Consider the following 22,303-nt stretch of genomic DNA (forward strand, 5'->3'; position numbering starts at 1 on the left):
CGACCAGTAGCAACAGACAGCTGGCAATCTCATTTATTTCCAATTTTGACGTCTTGTCGGATAGTATCTGAAGTAACGCTAATCTCAACAACTGTATATACTTTGTTCTGTAATGAAGTTGATGTAAGTGAATGAAGATTTACAATACTTCTTCGAAGAATGTTTAATACTCGTTGTCACGGTTTGTGGCAAATGCTATATAGTGTTCAGTAACTTCCTATAGCAGCGGCACACAGAGGGTTGGATTCACTCATTCGAAGGCGCCAGTTTCCAAGCCCTGGGCTACTCCCTGGTTGGAATCTTCGCTTTCGCTTAGTGTTGTAGCTGTTCGTCCGTCCGTCCGCCTGCCTGCTCGCTGTCCGTCTCCACTGCTGCCTGCTGTCCGTCCGTCCGTTCGTCTGTCTGTTTGCCGCCGCCGCCGCCGCCAGCCGGTGCTTGCCACCGCCGCCGCCGCCGCCGCCGTCGCCGCCAGCCGGTGATCGCCGCCGCCGCCGCCGCCCGCCCTGGTCGTCCGTCCCTGGTCTTCGTCCGTCTGCATCTTCGCCTGTTCCCAGTTTGTGTCTTTTCCTTTTAGTGCTGTGCGTTTTTTCTTCCTGTCGTCATGTCCGCCCCCACCACCACCACCGCCACCACTACCACCACCGCCATCGTCTATACCCCACCTTCCGCCGCTTCCACTACTATCACTTGGTGTGCCCAATCCCACCCCCCTCCTTCCATCCCACCTCTCCTCACTCTCCCTTCGCCCTCGCTGTTTGTCGCCCCCTCTCCCCCTTCTTCATCTCGTTCTGATCCTTTCCCCCCACTACCCCAGCCTGTCACTGCAGCTCCGGCTAGGGTGGTGGCCTGTCGGGCCACTGTCCACGCCCAGATCTCCCCGTCGCCTTCGCCATCACTGCCACCACCGTCATCATCGTCGCAGTCACCGTCGCCTTCACCGTCACCGTCAACATCTCCGGCCCCGACTGCTGCGTCCACGCCGGGACCTGTCCCTTCCCGCAACCTCCCAATCGCTCCCGTCCCTCATGTCACCACCCGCCCTTCTGCCGCCGTCAAACGCCCTAGTGGCACCCCCACCTCCTCCACTCCCAAAAAGGCCCCACCCCGACCTGCTTCCCCCCCCCCCCCAGGGTGCCATGGATGTCTCCCCGCCTGGCCCTGCTCCCACCTCCTCCTCCTCCTCCTCCTCCTCCTCCTCCTCCTCCTCCCTCCCGGTCTATACAAGTATCTCCTGTCCCGTCCCGATCCTTCCTTTCTCGAGGCCCGGAACCTCTCCCTCCTCCTCCGCCAACATTTCCCTGGTGCCCCCATCTCTCTCCTTACTTCCAGACGGGATTCTGTTCTCATCTCCTCCCCCAGCCCAACCCTTCATACTGACATCCTCTCCCGTCTCCCCATCTCCCGTTTTGGTCCTAACGCCTCCCTTACCCCTGCTCCTTCTCCATCTCCTACCCGCCAACCCCAACCCCCGTGTCGCCCGCCATCTCTCACCGCCGTGATCACTCGGCTTAGTCCAGTGATCACGGAGGAGGAGGTGTTGGCGGAGCTCAAGGCGCATCCCCATTTGGAGGTGCGTGCGGTTCGCCGCATACATAACGCTGCCAGCCCCACCCGCCTTATGCGGGTTTTTTCTGAGCACGCCCCCTCCATTGACCATCTCCTGAAGGAGGGTGCCCTCCTTTTTAACCAGCGATACAAGGTCGACCCCTCCCGTTCCCCTCCTCAATCCCTGCGCTGCCAGAGGTGTCTGCGCTATAACGCGCACCCCACAGCTGAGTGCCGCGAGGCCCCCACCTGCTCGCATTGTCGGCAAGCGCACTTCCTCAGGCATTGCCCTAACCTCCAATCCCCTCCTTCCTGCAATACCTGCAATCTCCCCCATCCCACCTACTCCCAAAAGTGTAAAGCCCGACCCCCTCCAACCGCTCCTGAACTCACCGTCCCTGTCCATCCCCTGGACGCCCCCACCCCTCCTGGCAATTCCCTTCGTCCCCCCCCCCACCGCTGAGGACATCATCAGGTTCCTTACCATCGTCCTCCAAAATGTTCATCCCTTTCAGCGCCCACACACCCTCCAACAGCTCTCCCTCGCCGCCCGTTCCATATTCCAACTCAAGATGTACGCCACCTACTCCAACAACCAGGCCCATTTCACCTTCTCCCGCCTCAACACCCTCGTCTAAATCCCTATCATGGCGCGACAGCAACGTATCCTTTTCAACAACATCCGCTCCCTACCTGCCAACAGGAACCTCTTCCTGTGCACCCTTGCCACCCACCGCGTGGATGCCTTCCTCCTTAATGAAACCTTCCTCCAACCCCACCACACCATTCACACTTCGCCCTACCTCCTCCACTGCTCCAATAATCCCCTCCCAATTGCGCGTGGCGGAGTTGCCATTGGTCACCACCGCCAGATCCCCGTTTGGCTCCAACCTCTCCTTCCAGACCCCACCGAACACCTGATCCTTAGTCTCTTCTTCCCCGGCCTTACCGTTACCTGTGCCACCATCTATGTCCGCCCCAACTCTCCTATTCCCTTCGACTTCCTCTCCCACATCGATCGTACCTTTTCCTCCTACGTGATCGCCGCCGACCTCAACATCCATAGTCGTTCGCTGCCCAGTTACGGCGATGGCATCGGTTCCTCTCCACCCTTCAAGGCGACCTCGTCCCCATCCCCCAGCATACCCGTCCCGAATCCACTCCAGTCCTGATGTTATCCTCTCCTCCCCCAACCTCCTTGGCCGCATAACAGTGGATGTCCTGGAGCCTATTGGTAGCGACCATCGCCCTGTCCTCCTCACCGTTTCAGACGGTCGTCGCCCTCGCCCCGACTCTCGTACTGACCCTCCCCCTAAGTATGTCCACGACTATTCCCAAGCTGACTGGAATGCCTACCGGGATACCCTTTTCACCCAGGTCGATAGCCACCCTCTCACCTACCACCACCCTGACGATGTCACCCATGCCGCCTCCTTTCTCCAGCAGACCTTGTCTGAGGCTGTGGAGGCCCACGTTCCTACTGTCGCCATCCACCCCCACCGTCCTACCTTACCCCCACAGGCTGTTCTCCTCCTCCGTGAATACCGTCGTCTCTACCGTGCCTTCCTCCGCATGCGTGACCCGGACACACTACGACGCCACCGGCAACTCCAGCGACAAGTTCGTAATTTGCTCGCGGCTAAGAAACGCCGGGACTGGCGACAGACATGCACCCGTTTAAATGCAACCCTACCAATCAACTGGTCCAAGTTCTGGTCGGCCTTCCGTCGCCTTACCGGAACTAAACCCTCCCCCTACTATCCTCTTCTCCACGATGATCACCCCTTCCCTGACACCCTTAGTAAGGCCAATCACTTTGCCTCCTACCTCTCCGATGTCTTCTCCATCCCTGACGATCCCCAGTTCGATTACTCCCTCTTCCCGGATATCCGCGATCGAACTGACACCTCTGTCCCTCTCCTCGCTCCTGGTTTCCAGTACTTGGACAGAATTACACACACGGAACTCAATGCCCCTATCATTACACAGGATCTCATTCATACACTCTGCACAAAACGCAACACTGCTCCTGGTCACGATCGTGCCACCTATCGTCACCTTCGTGAAGCTCCTGTCTCTTTCCTCTCCACCCTGGCCAGGCTCTACAATGTAGTCCTGTCCACCGGTTACTACCCCGACCTGTGGAAAACCTCCCGTATCCTCATGTTCCTTAAACCTTGCAAACCGCCGTCCGCCGTCTCCTCCTACCGTCCCATCAGCCTTACCTCGGTCTTCAGCAAGGTCCTGGAATCTATCCTCACCCGCCGCATGTACCAGCATCTCCACCAGCACCGCCTCCTTCCCATCACCCAGTGTGGCTTTCGGCCATCCTTCTCTTCCGACGATCTTCTCCTTCACCTCACTCATCTCCTTTCCGAACAGCTTAATCCACGTCGCTCCGCGATCTTCCTCTCCCTTGACCTCGAACGCGCTTATGACTGCGTCTGGCATTCCGGTCTCCTCTTCAAGCTCCAAACCTTTGCCCTTCCCATTAACTACGTCCGTCTGATCGGTTCCTTTCTCTCCCGCCGTCCTTCCTGTGTCACCATCCATAACACAGATTCCTACACCTTTTTCCCCTCTGCCGGTGTGCCCCAAGGCTCCGTCCTCTCCCCCCTTCTGTACCTTTTGTACACGGCGGACATGCCGCCGCCGTCGCCCCCCGTCCACCTCCTCCAGTTTGCCAATGACACCGCCTTCCTCGCCCTTGCCCCCACCCTGCAACGCTCCCAACGCCTTCTCCAATCCCATCTTGACCGATTCACCGCTTGGTGTAACCAGTGGTTGCTCAAGGTCAATCCTTCGAGAACCCAGGCGATCATTGTAGGCAAAACCACCCCTTCCTTCCGCCTCCTTGATTTCTATCTCTCTGTCTATGGCCGTCCCATCGCCCTCACTCCCACCCTTAAGTACCTTGGCGTCACCCTCTACCGTCGCCTCTCCTGGACTCCCCATCTCCATACAATCCAAGCCAAGGCACGTTCCCGACTCCGTCTCCTCAAGCTCCTTTCCGGCCGTACGTGGGGTCTGGACCCTTACACAATCCTCCACACCTATAAATCCCTCATCCGCCCTATCCTTTGTTATACCCATCAAGCCTGGATCTCCGCCCCCCCTACCTTTTATAAATCCCTCCAAATCCTTGAACGCCATGCTCTCCGCCTCGCCTATCGCATCCATCTCCCCTCCTCCTGTATGATCTCATCCCCTTCCCCCACCTCCTCCTTTTCCTTGAAAGGATACGGATCCTGTACACCTCCCGTAAACTCGATCCTCCTCACCCGCTCGTCTCCCCAATCCTCTCCCATCCCCGCCCGCTGCCGCGCCTGTATTCCCACGTCCCGCCCGGTCTCCATCTCTCCACCCTCCTTACTCTCTCCCAAGGTGGATTCCGCCAGCTCCCCCTCCCTGATGATGTCCTCCTCCCCTCCATCTACCCCTCCTATCAACTTTGACCCTGCCCCACCACCCACTTCCGGTGTCCTTTCCTTTAGGCACCGTCCCTCCCTTCCTTCTCTTCCCTTCCCTCCCCTTCTCTTTCCTTTTCCCCCATCCCCTCCCTCCACCACTTCCCCCCGGGCTTCCCCTCCCCCTTCCTCCCTCCCCCCCTTTCTCCCCTGCCCGTGGCATCTCTGCTCTCCCCTCTCCCTCTCCCACTCCCCTTCCTCCTCCTCCTCCTCCTCCTCTCTTGGCAGGTCCCCGGACTCGCACACGCATGGTGAACATTCGCGCGCCGGAGATCATCGCCATCAGTGTTTGGTGTGTGCCGTCGTGTTTAGTGTTCAGTGTTCCCCGTCACACTCCCTCGTTCACCAGTGCCATCGTCATCTTCAGTGTTAGTGCGTCGTCTCATCAGTTAGCAGTGTGGATTATCGACGAGTGTGAACGGCTCCGTGTTTGTCTCTATGTGTCTCCTGTTTTATTGCCCACATTCTGTAACTTATGTGTCTTCTCCTGTTTCTTTTTTTCTGCTTGTATATTCTATGGCTGAAGAGCAGCGTAGTGTGCTGCTGACAGCCTGCCTGTTGTACAGGCTTTATTGTTATTTTAAAGTAAAAAAAAAAAATCCTATAGCAGCCATCAGAGGGTTGGATCCCCTCAGTCGACGACGTCAGATTGCAACGCCTGGGCTACTCTCAGGTTGTAATCTCCGTCTTCGGCGGTTGTGTCTGTGTGCCTGCCCGTCGCTTCCTGCTGTCGCTGTTCGTCCGTCTGTCCGCCTGCCTGCTCGCTGTCCACCGCCGCCGCTGCTGCCTGCTGTCCGTCCGTCCGTCTGCCTGTTCGCCGCCGTCTGCTGTCCGTCCGTCCGTCTGTTCGTCGCCGCCGCCGCCGCCGCCATCCGGTGCCGCCTGGTCGCCGCCGCCGCCGTCCTGACCCTGGCGTACGGCCGTCTTCGTCTTCATCCGTCTTCGTCTTTGTCTGTCCCCAGTTTCTGTCCTTTCCTCTTCGTTCTGTTCGTTATTGTTTCTGTCTACCGTCATGTCCGCCCCCACCACAGCTGCCACCGCTACCACCACCGCCATAGTTTATACTTCCCCTTCCGCCGCCTCCACCACTATAACTTGGTGTGCCCAGTCCCACCCTCCCTCCTTCCATCCCACCTCTCCTCACTCTCCCTTCACCATCTATCTTTGTCGCCCCCTCTCCCGCTTCTTCCTCTCGCCCCTCTCGTTCTGATCCTTTCACCCCACTCCCCCAGCCTGTCACTGCAGCTCCGGCTCGGTTGGTGGCCCGTCGGGCCACTGTCCACGCCCAGCTCTCCCCGTCACCTTCGCCATCACCGCCGCCACTGCCACCGTCATCGTCGCCGTCGCCTTCGCCTTCGCCTTCACCTTCACCGTCACCATCTCCGGCGCCGACTCCGGCCCCGGGACCTGCCCCTCCCCGCCACATTACCGTTGTTCCCGTCCCCCACACCTCCTCCACCGCCGTCAAGCGCCCCAGTGGCACCCCTGCTTCCTCTGCTTCCAAAAAGGCTCCGCCTCGTCCTCCTTCCCCCACCCATGATGCCATGGATGTCTCCCCGCCTGTCCCTGCCCCCTCCTCCTCCTCCTCTACCCCCTCCTCCTACCGCTACCTCCTCTCCCGTCTTGATCCCTCTCTCCTTGAAGCCCGGAACCTCACCCTCTTCCTTCGCCAGCATTGTCCTGGTGCCCCCATCTCCCTCCTCACTCCTCGTCGTGATTCGGTCCTCATCTCCTCCCCCAGCCCAACCCACCACACATACCTCCTTTCCCGCATCCCTGACACCCGCTTTGGCCCTCATGCCTCTCTCACACCTGGTCCTTCACCACCTCCCTCCCGCCAACCCCAACCTCCGCGTCGCCCGCCAACTCTCACCGCCGTGATCACTCGGCTTAGTCCAGTGATCACGGAGGAGGAGGAGGTGTTGGTGGAGCTCAAGGTGCATCCCCATTTGGAGGTGCGTGCAGTTCGCCGCATACATAACACTGCCGGCCCCACCCGCCTTATGTGGGTTTTTTCTGAGCACACCCCCTCCATAGACCGTCTCCTGAAGGAGGGTGCCCTCCTTTTTAACCAGCGGTACAAGGTCGACCCCTCCCATTCCCCTCCTCAATCCCTGCGCTGCCAGAGGTGTCTGCGCTATAACGCGCACCCCACAGCTGAGTGCTGCGAGGCCCCCACCTGCCCGCATTGTCGGCAAGCGCACTTCCTCAGGCAGTGCCCTAACCTCCAATCCCCTCCTTCCTGCAATACCTGCAATCTCCCCCATCCCACCTACTCCCAAAAGTGTAAAGCCCGACCCCCTCCAACCACTCCTGAACTCACCGTCCCTGTCCGTCCCCTGGACGCCCCCACCCCTCCTGGCAATTCCCTTCGTCCCCCCCCCACCGCTGAGGACATCATCAGGTTCCTTACCATCATCCTCCAGAATGTTCATCCCTTTCAGCGCCCCCACACCCTCCAGCAGATCTCCCTTGCCGCCCGTTCCATATTCCAACTCAAGATGTATGCCACCTACTCCAACAACCAGGCCCATTTCACCTTCTCCCGCCTCGACACCCACGTCTAAATCCCGATCATGGCGCGACAGCAACATATCCTTTTCAACAACATCCGCTCCCTACCCGCCAACAGGAACCTCTTCCTGCACACCCTTGCCACCCACCGCGTGGATGACTTCCTCCTTAATGAAACCTTCCTCCAACCCCACCACACCATTCACACTTCGCCCTACCTCCTCCACCGCTCCGATAATCCCCTCCCAATTGCGCGTGGCGGAGTTGCCATTGGTCACCACCGCCAGATCCCCGTTTGGCTCCAACCTCTCCTTCCCGACCCCACTGAACACCTGATCCTTAGTCTCTTCTTCCCCGGCCTTACCGTTACCTGTGCCACCATCTATGTCCGCCCCAACGCTCCTATTCCCTTCGACTTCCTCTCCCACATCGATCGTACCTTTTCCTCCTACGTGATCGCCGCCGACCTCAACATCCATAGTTGTTCCGCCGCCCAGTTACGGCGGTGGCATCGGTTCCTCTCCTCCCTTCAAGGCGACCTCATTCCCATCCCCCAGCACACCCGTCCCGAATCCAACTCCACTCCTGATGTTATCCTATCCTCCCCCAACCTCCTTGGCCGCATAACGGTGGATGTCCTGGAGCCTATTGGTAGCGACCATCTCCCTGTCCTCCTCACCATTTCAGACGGTCGTCGCCCTCGCCCCGACCCTCGTACGAATCCTCCCCCTAAGTATGTCCACGACTATTCCCGAGCCGACTGGAATGCCTACCAGGATACCCTTTCCACCCAGGTCGATAGCCACCCTCTCACCTACCACCACCCTGACGATGTCACCCATGCCGCCTCCTTTCTCCAGCAGACCTTGTCTGAGGCCGTGGCGGCCCACGTTCTTACTGTCGGCATCCACCCCCACTGTCCTACCTTACCCCCACAGGCTGTTCTCCTCCTCCGTGAATACCGTCGTCTCTACCGTGCCTTCCTCCGCACGCGTGACCCGGACACACTACGACGCCACCGGCAACTCCAGCGACACGTTCGTAATTTGCTCGCGGCTAAGAAACGCCGGGACTGGCGACAGACATGCACCCGTTTAAATGCAACCCTACCAATCAACTCGTCCAAGTTATGGTCGGCCTTCCGTTGCCTTACCGGAACTAAACCCTCCCCCTATTATCCTCTTCTCCACGATGATCACCCCTTCCCTGACACCCTTAGTAAGGCCAATCACTTTGCCTCCCACCTCTCCGATGTTTTCTCCATCCCCGACGATCCCCAGTTCGATTACTCCCTCTTCCCGGATATCCGCGATCGAACTGACACCTCTGTCCCTCCCCTCACTCCTGGTTTCCAGTACTTGGGCAACATTGCACACCCGGAACTCAATGCCCCTATCATTACACAGGATCTCATTGTTACACTCCGCACCAAGCGCAACACCGCTCCTGGTCATGATCGTGTCACCTACCGTCACCTTTGTGAAGCTCCTGTCTCTTTCCTCTCCACCCTGGCTGGGCTCTACAATGTAGTCCTGTCCACCGGTTACTACCCCGACCTGTCCCGACCTGTGGAAAACCTCCCGTATTCTCATGTTCCTTAAACCTGGCAAACCGCCGTCCGCCGTCTCCTCCTACCGTCCCATCAGCCTTACCTCGGTCTTCAGCAAGGTCCTGGAATCTATCCTCACCCGCCGCATGTACCAGCGTCTCCGCCAGCACCGCCTCCTTCCCGTTACCCAGTGTGGCTTTCGGCCGTCCTTCTCTTCCGACGACCTTCTCCTTCACCTCACTCATCTCCTTTCCGAACAGCTTAATTCCCATCGCTCTGCAATCTTCCTCTCCCTGGACCTCGAACGTGCATATGACCGTGTATGGCATTCCGGTCTCCTCTTCAAGCTCCAAACCTTCGCCCTTCCCATTAACTACGTTTGTCTGATCGGTTCCTTTCTCTCCCGCCGTCCTTCCTATGTCACCATCCATAACACCGATTCCTACACCTTTTTCCCCTCCGCCGGTGTGGCCCAAGGCTCCGTCCTCTCCCCCCTTCTGTACTTGTTGTACACGGCGGACATGCCGCCGCCGTCACCCCCCGTCCACCTTCTCCAGTTTGCCGATGACACCGCCTTCCTCGCCCTTGCCCCCACCCTGCGACGCTCCCAACACCTTCTCCAATCCCATCTTGACCGGTTCACCGCTTGGTGCAACCAGTGGTTGCTCAAGGTCAATCCTTCCAAAACCCAGGCGATCATTGTAGGCAAAACCACTCCCTCCTTCCGCCTCCTTGATTTCTATCTCACCGTTTATGGCCGTCCCATCGCTCTCACCCCCACCCTTAAGTACCTTGGCGTCACCCTCGACCGTCGCCTCTCCTGGACTCCCCATCTCCAGACAATCCAAGCCAAGGCACGTTCCCGCCTCCGTCTCCTCTAGCTGCTCTCCGGCCGCACGTGGGGTCTGGACCCCTCCACCATCCTCCACACCTATAAATCCCTCATCCACCCTATCCTTTGTTATGCCCATCCAGCATGGATCTCCGCTCCCCCTACCTTTTATAAATCCCTCCAAATCCTGGAATGCCATGCTCTCCGCCTCACCTATCGCATCCGTCTCCCCTCCCCCACACGAATCCTGTATGATCTCATCCCCTTCCCCCACCTCCTCCTTTTCCTTGAAAGGATACGGATCCTGTACACCTCCCGTAAACTTGATCCTCCTCACCCGCTCGTATCCCCGCTCCCCCCCCCCTGCCCGCTGCCGCGCCTGTATTCCCACGTCCCACCCTGTCTCCATCTCTCCACCCTCCTTACCCTCTCCCAGGGTGGCTTCCGCCAGCTCCCTCTCCCTGATGATGTCCTCGTCCCCTCTATCTACCCCTCCTATCAACTTTGACCCAGCCCCGCCCTCCACTTCCGGTGTCCTTTCCTTTCGGCACCCTCCCTCCCTTCTCTTCTCTTCCCTTCTTTTTTCCTTTTCCCAGTCCCCTCCCTCCCCCCTCTTCCCCCGGGCTTCCTCTCCCCCTTCCTCCCTCCCCACTATCTCCCCTGCCCGTGGCATCTCTACTCTCTCCTCTTGCTCTCCCACTCCCCTTCCTCCTCCTTTTCTCTTGGCAGGTCCCCGGACTCGCACACGCAAAGTGAACATTTGCGCGCCGGAGATCATCACCTTCTGTGTCTCGTGTGTGTGACGTCGTTTAGTGTTTTTGGTGTCCGCCGTCCCACTACTACGTTCACTTGTGCCGTCGGATTCGTCAGTGTTCTGTGCGCCGTGCCAACGTGTTTTCAGTGTTGTTATCGTCACGTGTGAACGACTCCGTGTTTTTTGTGTCTCTGTGACCTCTCTCTTTTGCCTGTCACTTTGTATCATTATCATGCTCCGTTTCTTCTACTATTGTAAACGCTATGGCTGAAGAGCGGCGTAGTGTGCCGCTGCCAGCCTACCTGATTTTGTACAGGCTTTAAACTAACAATAAAGTAAAAAAGAACCCTATAGCATCTGGTCATCCTTACTAACGTATTTAGATTAATTTTTGGCAGGCACAGACCGCGTTGGAGTCTGTGCACTCCAATGTATGTGAGTGATGGTCTCCGTAATCTAATAGTAGACACTTTCCTTGAAATCCAGGATTTTGACCTAATGTGATACAAAGCAGCAGCTAGATTTCGAACAGCCGGGCTTGCAGAAGACAACCCACACCCTCTGATATCCAGGCCTCACGACCCAACTGTGAGGTCATCGCCGCTAGGTCGCTGATGCAAACCAGTGTTAGCGCAAGAGCGTTTAATTCTTCCCCGAAAGTGTAACGGTGTGTCATTTACGAAGAAGTGGTGCCGCTCTTTATCATTTACAAGGAAACTGTGTCGTTGCCGTATGCTAAGGTGCAAAATGCATGTTAAGCTAGTTACAATACACTGTGACTTCCTTCTGTTCTGCTGGAGGTCGTATGCAAAGTTTTACTACGTGTGAAGAAAAACGTGGCGACAGAAACAGACACCATAGCCTGTAAATTACACTAACAGAGTTACTGTGGCAGTGATATCTACACTAAAATTTAGTAGATAAGATGTCATAATTATTCTGGTGATCGTAAGTTTAATTACTTCGACAAAAATTAGATTCACTGAGACATAAATGACTCATTCACACAGAGAAAGTAAAATTACGTTCTACTATTATTTTTTAAAAAAGCTTCAAATATATACCGAAAATTGTGAAAAAGAATATAATAGACATACAAATAATACTAAATAAAATATAACAACATAAAATAGATAATAGAAATTCAATAGGAGAAAAGAATATAAAATAAACATATCGGCACTCGATATAGGCGTTTCGATATAAATATGTCGATATGTCGGCGTTGAATTTCTCGTCGTTGAAAATCGATATATTTTGGAAAGGATATCGATATTTTAGGAACAGCTCTAGATTTTATGGCCGCACTCCCTTACCGTTCGACAGCTAGAGCGGTACTAGCGCCCCGAGGGGTGAGAAAACAGTCACATGCATCTTAAGGATAGTGTTTTGTTTTTAGTTATTTTCTACTTAATTCAGGAAACAGGTGTTACATTTTGCATTCCATGTATTAGGAAGTTATCGAGAGACGTGAAGTATCACCAAATACGTGTGAAAACAGCCCAACCACACTGGTTCAATGATGTAAGTTATAACTAATTCATTAAGAAATTCTTTCGAATACGTGTATTTGCAGCGTACTGCGCTGAAAGAAAGAGAATGTAAACGCATATGTCATGCACGAGTAGCACATATTTCTGTTGTTATTGCCGTGGGCACTTTCCGAACCCCTTAAAAAAATTTTATGGTGTCTCGTGATTTGCCCCTTTCTAACACATCACTCGACTTCCTAATACACAAGTATTTTTGTAATTGTAATTACTTTTGCTTCAAAAGTGCACGTGTTGAAGATTCTTGCCGTTCGCAGCCCAGTTTTAGCAAATAATTCTTGAAATGAATTTTTCCGTGTCGAGAAACAGTTTTATTACTTCTGACGTTTTCCCATAAGCTACAGTTGTGGTGGCTCATTTTTTACGTTAAATAATGTAGGTATTACATTACATATACGTCTCCTATGTTCCACATTTCCTGATGTGGCTAAAAACGTAGGGAATAAAACTTTGCTTTGTTGGGTGGATATAAGACATATCTCTGCAGAAGGTCATGTCTTCAGGAGTTTACTATGACTTTCTTGTTACAGGAGAATCGTAAATAAACTGCCCAGTAATGTAGCGCTTCATACCGCCGAGGGTGCTTACAACAGAAACCCCCAATGACAGCCCCATCAGATTTGGTGGCTCGGTGGATAGCCCTTTTAAAAATGGACACAGATCAAGCATGGAAACAGGAAGAAAGTGTTCTGACCTGTGAAAAAAAAAGAAAAATACGAACAGTGAACGGAGAAGTGATTGACCTGAGTCGCCACGGTGTTATGGTTAAGTGGTCATGGTGTTGGACTATCAAGTAAACGGGTCATGTTCAAATCTCTCTCGTGCCATTTACTTTTTTTTCTTTTTTTCAAAACATTATGAACTGTCTGTCCCGTCAATGTTTCTTCTCTTTCTGTTGGCTAAGCAGTTGTCATACTATACGATGGTTATAGAATATGAGTCATGTGGTAAGAATACGTTACTGTCGCTAGTAAACGTGAATAGTGAAAGCAGTTGAGATACCACACACACGCCTCACAGAAATGAGAACAACAAATAAACGGGTGTGAACTTGAAACGTCAACTTTGAACAATTATTACAAGACTGTGCTTAAACTGACACACAATATTTTTAGCGCAACGCAATCTGACTTTCAAAAATCCCTACAAAAGAATGGCCCTGGCTAACATTAACCTATACCTTTCACAAATCACTTACCTCACAAAAATCTTCGTTACTCTAGCTACAGCAATACAGCGAGCACCACTACTCCCAGCTAAATAAAAGATTCAAACTACCGAAGGCACTAACTACTGATATGCATAGTTAGCAAATGAAAGATTTTGATAGAGAACAAACAATGTATTACCTTACTAGTGTTCAAAGGTCATAGTATATACAGCAGTTCATGACAACCAGTGTTACAAATTTCAGAACTCCACCATCTCTCTCCCCACATCCACCACTGCTGGCGGCTACGCGCTGTTAACATCCAGCTGCCCAACACTTCAATGGCAGACAACAATGCAAACTAGCCACAGACTGCACACAGCACAGCCAGTGAGTTTCATACAGAGCGCTACGTAACGTTGCCAATAAGAAAACATAAACAGCCTACTTACATAGTCCCCATGCTCCCCACAAAAAATTTTACAAATTGTTTTGAGCACTGGCCAATACATATTTGTTGAAATTTTTTCCCAATTACAATAACAAAGAAATCATATGCACACACTTATTGATACAATGTTGGTCAAAAGCTAAAATTTTCTCACAGTCCATAAAGCTAGTCCTGATCGTTCATCACAGTAAAATTGCAGTGTTTTTCTCAAAGTCTCAGCAGTAAAAGAAAATGCACAAGGAAGTAGTGGACTTCCATGCAGTCTTGAAGAAGTAGTGTTGTCCTTTCAACAGAAAGACAGTGCTGACTCTTGACATGCAGACAGGCAATGGTCCACAACAGAGCAAACCCACCGCAGAGTCAGTCAAAGTTTTGAAGAATATTGGTAGGTAGGTCATCACAGTCCTGGTAGAGATTACGGTACTGGTGGGCCACCAGAGGTGCAGACCCACTGCAGTCCTTGTAGAAATAATGGTACTGGTGAGTCAGCAAAGGTGTAGACCCACTGTAACCTTGTAGAAATAATGGTCTTGGTGGATCATCAAAGGTGCAGACCCACTTCAGTCCTTGTAGAGACGGCCTGCAGCCATCTGTTGCAACTGTGCAGGTGCACAATCACCATCGAAGAGTCTTGCGGACAATATAGCAAGTCCATAAACCACCACTTGTGCACTCACAAAGTTTTTTCTAATTGCACTTAGAACCAGCAATGTTGTTAACAAGTCCCTTGCTGAATTATTAACACACGTGCAAAGACTGTCAGTCCCTATTTCTCACATATTGTCCATATACTATGACCAACAGAAATGTGTGCAGTGAAATGTAACTTACAAGTTACTTAATTTGATGAACTGGTGTCAATTACAATTTTAAAACATAAGAATACATTAACAAAGTTACAAAATACATCATTAAAGAACATAACAATACAGATGACATTTGTAGTAACATGGGCTTTACAAAAGAATAGAAATAACATATACATCAGTGTCACAGGAATTATGACATAAGTACATACATAAAAGATCAGAATAACTTTTGAAACATCAACTTCGCACATGAGCAACAAAACAGAATAGATAAATGATGTCTAAACATCTTTACAAAGTAAATAACATATTATTAATGCCAATTATATTTGTTGAGAACAGTATTCCTCATCATAGTGAATGTAGATTAGTATTAGAAGAGAAAAAAATTCTGTGAAACAGTACACAGAGACAGGAAGAAAACAAATACACAAAGGTACACAAACACATAACACATAGGGGGATAACACAGTGGAAAGGACAGGGTTCGTTTTCAGTGTAACATTTGGTACTGCAGTATTTTGCGAACAAAACCTTTTTTGTTCTTGGAGATCTCCCTTCGTTCATCATTATTCCCAAAATGTTCCAACCACATTTCTTTCAAAATAATTATGGCTCATTGTACAATACTCATTTTGGCCCAAATCGTTTTCAAATAACTTCTCAATGCATTTCTTCCAATTCATCGCAACTCATTCACTTATATAGTCTACCCGCTCTTAAGCTAACTTAAATCTACTGAGCTCAGATGCTAAACTAAGGGACGAGGCAATGCAACAGCATAAAACAATTAATACAAACAGCAATGAGAAAAAAAAATGGAAATTGTCAAAGCAAGCAGCAATATTACAACTAATATAAGGCAATGCACAGCAAACAAGAAAAATAAATCCGCAGTAAAACTGGCTTAACAGAGTAATACAAAGTCAAATTCAGTAACATTATGCCTGGCAAACAGCAGCAGCAAATGCTATAACTAATTCCTAAGCATGGCAAAGATCAAGCAGAAAAAATATTACACTAAAGACAACAATGCTGATAAGGGAAATGTCTATTCACATCTTAATATCTATGTCATTAAAGTGGTGCACCACAACTTATTCTACAAAATAAGTTACCAGGTACTTGAAAAGAAAATTATGAATGCAGTTCCTGCGAAGGTAAATGTCTTTTTTGTGCTCCCTCATTTTTTTTTAAAAAAATTATGATTTACTCGATCTGTAGACAGAAAATATTTATAGTAGTACATCTATAAAATTTTATTTTAACCAATGCTGCAGTGCAGCTAGAAACTAGATATTAAACAAAATAGGCAAAGCAAGGCGTGAAACGTCATTCACTAGCCATATGGCATTTCATAATGCAGTAAATAATCTTTCAACTAGCAAGACAATAGATGTGAAAGGTTTCTCATCATTTCATTTCAGTAAATATCATAAATTAAGAACCCTACAGTGTAATCATGTTTTCAAGTTTGAGGGTGTCGTATTTACGATGCTTTCTACAAGGGAATGTCAACAGCGAGGATAATGGCCTCCTTTTTTTTTTCCTCCACCCGTGCCTCTGAAAGGCACACACTAATGGCTTTTTTCCGGGCGTCAGTCGCACAGCTGGGTGCCCACGACGCATTACGTGAAGGTGGTCACTTAGCTTTCTTACCGAAATATTTATGACAGCAGTTTCTGCTACAGTGACAGTCTCATATAAAAATTTTTCACAGGTCAAGAATTTGCGTTACAAATCCGTAGAAACAAAATCCTATTGATATAACAGTGTCCAAAAAATTTTCGTCGACATTGTAATACATTCACACATTTACATACATTTCATAACTCTTAAAGTACGATTCTTGGTTTCCAACAACCTTTTTCACAAACCAGAGTCCCGAACCACTACTCATTATTCCTTACCTTATTCGTCGACACTTCTTCAATATTTCATTATAACAGATACGTATCATAATCAAATAACTCATATAGCATCATCTTATTGATCATAAACATACCGCAACAGCATAATACACATAGTCATTGTAATAATAACATCATAACACCTCAGTCAACTCTCAAAATCGTCGTAGCTTCCTCCAATAATTTCAAAACCTAAAAAAAAATTCTATGCTCATTTCAATAGTGTCATCTACCTCAAATGTACTTTAAAATCATGATCCCATATCAAATACATTATTCAACGCTCTCATAGTATCACAATGGTTCCAAAAAAATATGAACAGTTCACGAAGTACAGACAAAATACAATTTCATAAGTGTGAAATTATCCAACTGTGTAACTGCGTAAACATCTGTCACTGATGTAGTAAAATAAATGTTTGTCTCTCTCAGTTAAATGATCAGATAGCTGTGTAATTTGTGTGTTAGAGAAATATGGTACCGATGTGTAAAGTTGTATAAGCAAATACCATATTAGCTATGGCTCCTTATGCTTGCCAAACACATGGTACAGAAAGTAGGCGTGTACCCCCCTGAGGATTAATGTAGTTATACCCTCAGGTGTTACAGATTATTGCAATGGAATGAAATGTATCAGGGAAAACTTTTTTTCTAATTAAAAAATCTTGAAAAATAAATGGTTTAAGTACAAAATTAACCACTCAAATGCGTGTCCTGTAGCGCTAAATGTGCGTCTTGCTGTAAGATAATTCTGTGTAACTGTTGTAGTTATCGTCCTGTGTAAGCAAAGTTCTGCTGAAGTCAATGTACTTACCTCATCATAAACGAAAGTGAAATGCTTCGCGTATAGATATCGTAGTTATTACGTACCTTACCGTGATCAAGAAAGTACTATAAAGTAATGTATTGTTGTGCTACAGAGAAGGCTGTCTCATTGTAGCTATACCACAAAAGTTACTACTAAAACATGTTTTACTTTCCAGAACAATACAGAAAAACTGTGCAGATATAAAACAGAAACACTGAAAAAGCAACATTGTAGATTGTCACTCATTAGTAGCGTCGTGATAAAATCGTGTAGCTGTCACATAACCTAACCACTGTGTCATCTGGTACCTCACTGAAAGTACTTTAAATCCAGAACGTATTTTCAAGTAAACCAAAATGTTGCATTAAAATCTCATTAGCAGTACTGGTAAATGTTATAAGTATGTGAGCCTTATAGTTGCTACGTAATCATGCAACTAACAAGCAAGAATGTACAAATAACAACACTGTGTCGTCTGTTCACTATAACAATGCATTCGTAATTTCTGTTGAAATAAATTCTCTTGGTTCTTGACTGGATATTTAACTTCAAACATTGTTGCCTATTAACAGTTTCTCAGAGTGACAAATTGTACTAGTAGTGTGGAGTGAAAAGTTTTATGGCAAAGGCTAAGTTAAAAAGCAGATTATCTCTCAGTAAATGGTTTTACATATGAAATGTGGTGTAACCCTTTGCTCTTCCTAGTATGCAGAGTTTCAACTTTAACGCAATTATCATGTGGTATACGTCGGTAAAGAATACTGGAATTTTTCTCAAGGTTAGCGTCTATGTTATTTTTCCCTGAGCCAGCGGGCGCACGTGGCTGCCTGCAGTGCGAGTCATTGTCTGTTTCTTTGTTGGCGCGCGTTGTTACTGGGATTAGGAGACCTAACTTCTACAAATTCACCTTGTCGAGAGGGCCCAGCCGTGTTAGAATCCCGCCAGTTCTGATGAAATTGACGTATGTCGTTATGATTATACCGTCTGTCGTCATGTCGATAGTTCCTGTAGTTTCTTTCTTCTCAGTTAAGTGGTGGAGAATTTCTCCCTGAATTATCACTGCATGGTGGACCGTTGCATCTGAAGTTATTCTGTCTCCCATGATAATAATAGTTCTGGTTGCCAAATTGTCTCTTTCTATGATTGTCTCTGTCATATTCATTACTACGGAAATGTGATCTTTCTCTGTAACTATTACTCTGCCAGTGGTTGTCATACGGGTGGTGTCTGTTTTGGTCACGACTTACGTTATAAGAATGGCCTTGTCGTGTCCAGTAATTATTTCTTTCATCACGGAATCGTGACGGATGTGACCTGTAATTGTTCTGTTCCTGTTTTCGCGTCCCGCGATTGTCAGTGTCAATTTCCAATTCTTGTAACAGTCCCTGAAACGCTTCAATGTCATCTTTACAACGTCCTGCCAAAATAATATGTCGTAAGTGTTCAGGTAGTTTGATTAAGCAAATTCGGATGAGTTCTGAGGGGCTGTATGGGTTTGACAGGTACAGATTCTTCTGCAACATGTCTTCAAAATATTTGACAAGACTGGAAAATTCAGATTGTTCGAAATGTTTCATCATCATGATGCTATGTTTTACTCGGTCTTGTGTAGCTTGAGACCAATATGCTGAGAGGAACGCATGGTAAAATTCTCCTTCACTGTGACAATCGTGAATGACCGATCGCATTCTTTCAGCTGGTTCATTCTCTAAGTACCCACACATAAATTCTAATCTGTGCTCTAACGACCAGTTGGGAGGAAAACAATGAGAGAATTGATGGAGCCATGCTTCTGGATGAATGTCGTTGCCCGAATTCTTAAATGTTTTGAATTTACGTGTCGTAATGAACAGCTTATAGTCAAAATCATCATGTCGGCGAGTCACATGTCGGTCATTGTTACGTCGTTTCGGTGGTTCCATCTCCAAATTCGGTGTGCCTTGCCAATTTCTTTCATAATTTCCGAAGTGTCCTGTGTTATTATTTTGTGGTTGTTCCGTATTTCTAAGTCCCTCTTCCCGTGTTGGAGCGCGAGTCTCCTCTGAAATATGTAATTTTTGTATTACTTGTGCCAACAGATCTTGTACTTCCCGGATTTCTCTTTTGTGTTGCGTATTAATTTGATTCTGATTTTGTTTGAATTTCTTAATTTGTTCATACTCTTCTGTGTCAGTGATGGCTACAGGTCTTGTGTCATTCAGATCATCATCTACCTTTGTAGATAAGTTAGTGAACTGATCTGAAAGTTCGGCTACTTTATCCGTTAGTGAAATTATTTCCTCTGTGTGTTTTTCTGAACCAAGTTTCAGAGTGTCCATTTGTGTTGAAATCGTATCTACTGTGTCCTTTAAGTTTTCCTGAATTTTTGCAATTTACATAACCGAATCGGTAGATGCAACTGAGTCAATTTTAGCTTGCAGGGTGTCGTGATTTTCATGAACAATAGTTTGCAGTTCTTTTATGGATGCTTCGTGTTTCTGTAATGCATTTTCATGACGCGAAAAAATAGGTTGGAAATGCTTACAAATTTGTGTTTTTACATCGTTACAGACTTTTTGACATTTCGATTCGATTTCATGTAACTCAGTAGTTAAATCTTCACGTGTTTGTTCAAGTGTGGTGTCTAACTTTTGAACATTTTGTTCCATTGCGTCTAACTGTTGCTGTGTTTGTCTCTGGTGTTGTTCCATTGTGTCTAACTTTTGAAGATTTTGTATCATTGTGTCTAACTTTTGAAGCTTTTGCTGTGTTTGTCTGTGGTGTTGTTCCATTGTGTCTAACTTTTGAAGCTTTTGCTGTGTTTGTCTCTGATTTTGTTCCATTTGTTGCATTAGCTATAATAACAAAGCATTAGTGTCTGGAATCTGTTCCTCTATGCTTTTCGGCAGTGCATTTACACCGGCAACATTCACATTTTGACAAGCAGAAAATGTGTCTTGACTTATTTGAGAAAACGGTGAGGACGCAAAACCTGAATGTACAGTATTTGCAAAATTGTGTCCTGTCATTTCGGATTCCTGAGGCGAGCTGTTGCCGAGCGATCGATCGATAATGCTTCTCTGTTCACTAATTGTTTCACTGCCTACGCCATTGTTTGCCGCCCGCTCCATTTCCCTATGCACAATTACCATGTTACTATGTTGAACATTAGTTAATTCATTACACGGTGGCGCTAACACACTGCTTTCGTCTTCACTGTCATTTCTCAGTTTACTTTGGAGCCTATTGTTACGTTTTTCACACGCCATTATTGTCACAATATTTCATATGACAACACAGAAAAACACAATTTGAAGAGCAAAAATAAGAGATCACATTAATATAGCACTGAAAATAATATCTAGTTAATTGCAAGGGCAGCTGCGAAATACTTGCTGCAAATCTACATGCATGCCACAACTGTTTTACTGTACAACAATGAAAAACTACAACTACAAAGGAAATTCTCTCTATAATTACGCGCTAGCAATAAACAAAAGCTACACTAATTACACAAACTACAAGAATAATTCAGAAGATTTCAGTGAGGTATCCTCGGCTAAGGGTCGACTTATGAAACGTCCCCTTTGAACAATTATTACAAGACTGTGCTTAAACTGACACACAATATTTTTAGCGCAACGCAATCTGACTTTCAAAAATCCCTACAAAAGAATGGCCCTGACTAACATTAACCTATACCTTTCACAAATCACTTACCTCACAAAAATCTTCGTTACTCTAGCTACAGCAATACAGCGAGCGCCACTACTGCCAGCTAAATAAAAGATTCAAACTACCGAAGGCACTAACTATGCATATACTATATGCATAGTTAATGGCTCTGAGCACTATGGGACTCAACTGCTGTGGTCATCGGCCCCCTAGAACTTAGAACTAATTAAACCTAACTAACCTAAGGACATCACACACATCCATGCCCGAGGCTGGATTCGAACCTGCGACCGTAGCAGCAGCGCGGCTCCGGACTGGAGCGCCTAGAACCGCACGACCACCGCGGCCGGCATGCATAGTTAGCAAATGAAAGATTTTGATAGAGTACAAACAATGTATTTACCTCACTAGTGTTCAAAGGTCATAATATATACAGCAGTTCATGACAACCAGTGTTACAAATTTCAGAACTCCGCCATCTCTCTCCCCACATCCACCACTGCTGGCAGCTCACCTCCAACTGCGCAACGCTACGCGCTGTTAACATCCAGCTGCCCAACACTACAATGGCAGACAACAATGCAAACTAGCCACAGACTGCACACAGCACAGCCAGTGATTTTCATACAGAGCGCTACGTAACGTTGCCAATAAGAAAACATAAACAGCCTACTTACAAACTGTATTACGACAAAGGAGTGAAAACTTCCAACATGGAACGCAACTTAAAAAGACGTTGAAACGTATGTTCTGACAGAGCACAGAGAAACTGTGTGACTGTGAAGCTGCTGCGTTCATTTGTTGCAGCTTATGTGACAAATTATTATCAGCGTTTCCTTGGAAGTGACGACATTCATACGAACACCTATACCGGGCAAGGAGGCGTATCTCACTCACTCATCAGGCATACAAATTAGGTGTGTCGGTAAGAGGTTCTTACCACGTGACACACGTACTGTCACTAATGCCGTGCATGACACACGAAATGTGTTTTCTGATGGAGGATTCGGTTGACCTGTCGCCTTGTCCTCAAACGTTTGCGGCTTCTAATAGAGTAGCTGTGCGGAATCAACTGTCAATATAGGTCCAGGTCTTACACACTGTTGTTGCAAACGGATGTTATGCCACGACACGAATTTGAATATAGCGAACAAAGAAAAAACAAGTTGGCACGAGGTGGGTTTGAACACCACTCTCCCGCGTGGCGCCGCATCACAGTGATGCTGCTATTTGTTTTACGTTGTTGTTCACTGCATTTTTTCGGAGCGGATGTCCCATGACACCCATTCAGTTTTATCACAGATGGTACT

The sequence above is a fragment of the Schistocerca piceifrons genome, chromosome 11, assembly GCF_021461385.2.
Source record: "Schistocerca piceifrons isolate TAMUIC-IGC-003096 chromosome 11, iqSchPice1.1, whole genome shotgun sequence".
NCBI lineage: Eukaryota > Metazoa > Arthropoda > Insecta > Orthoptera > Acrididae > Schistocerca > Schistocerca piceifrons.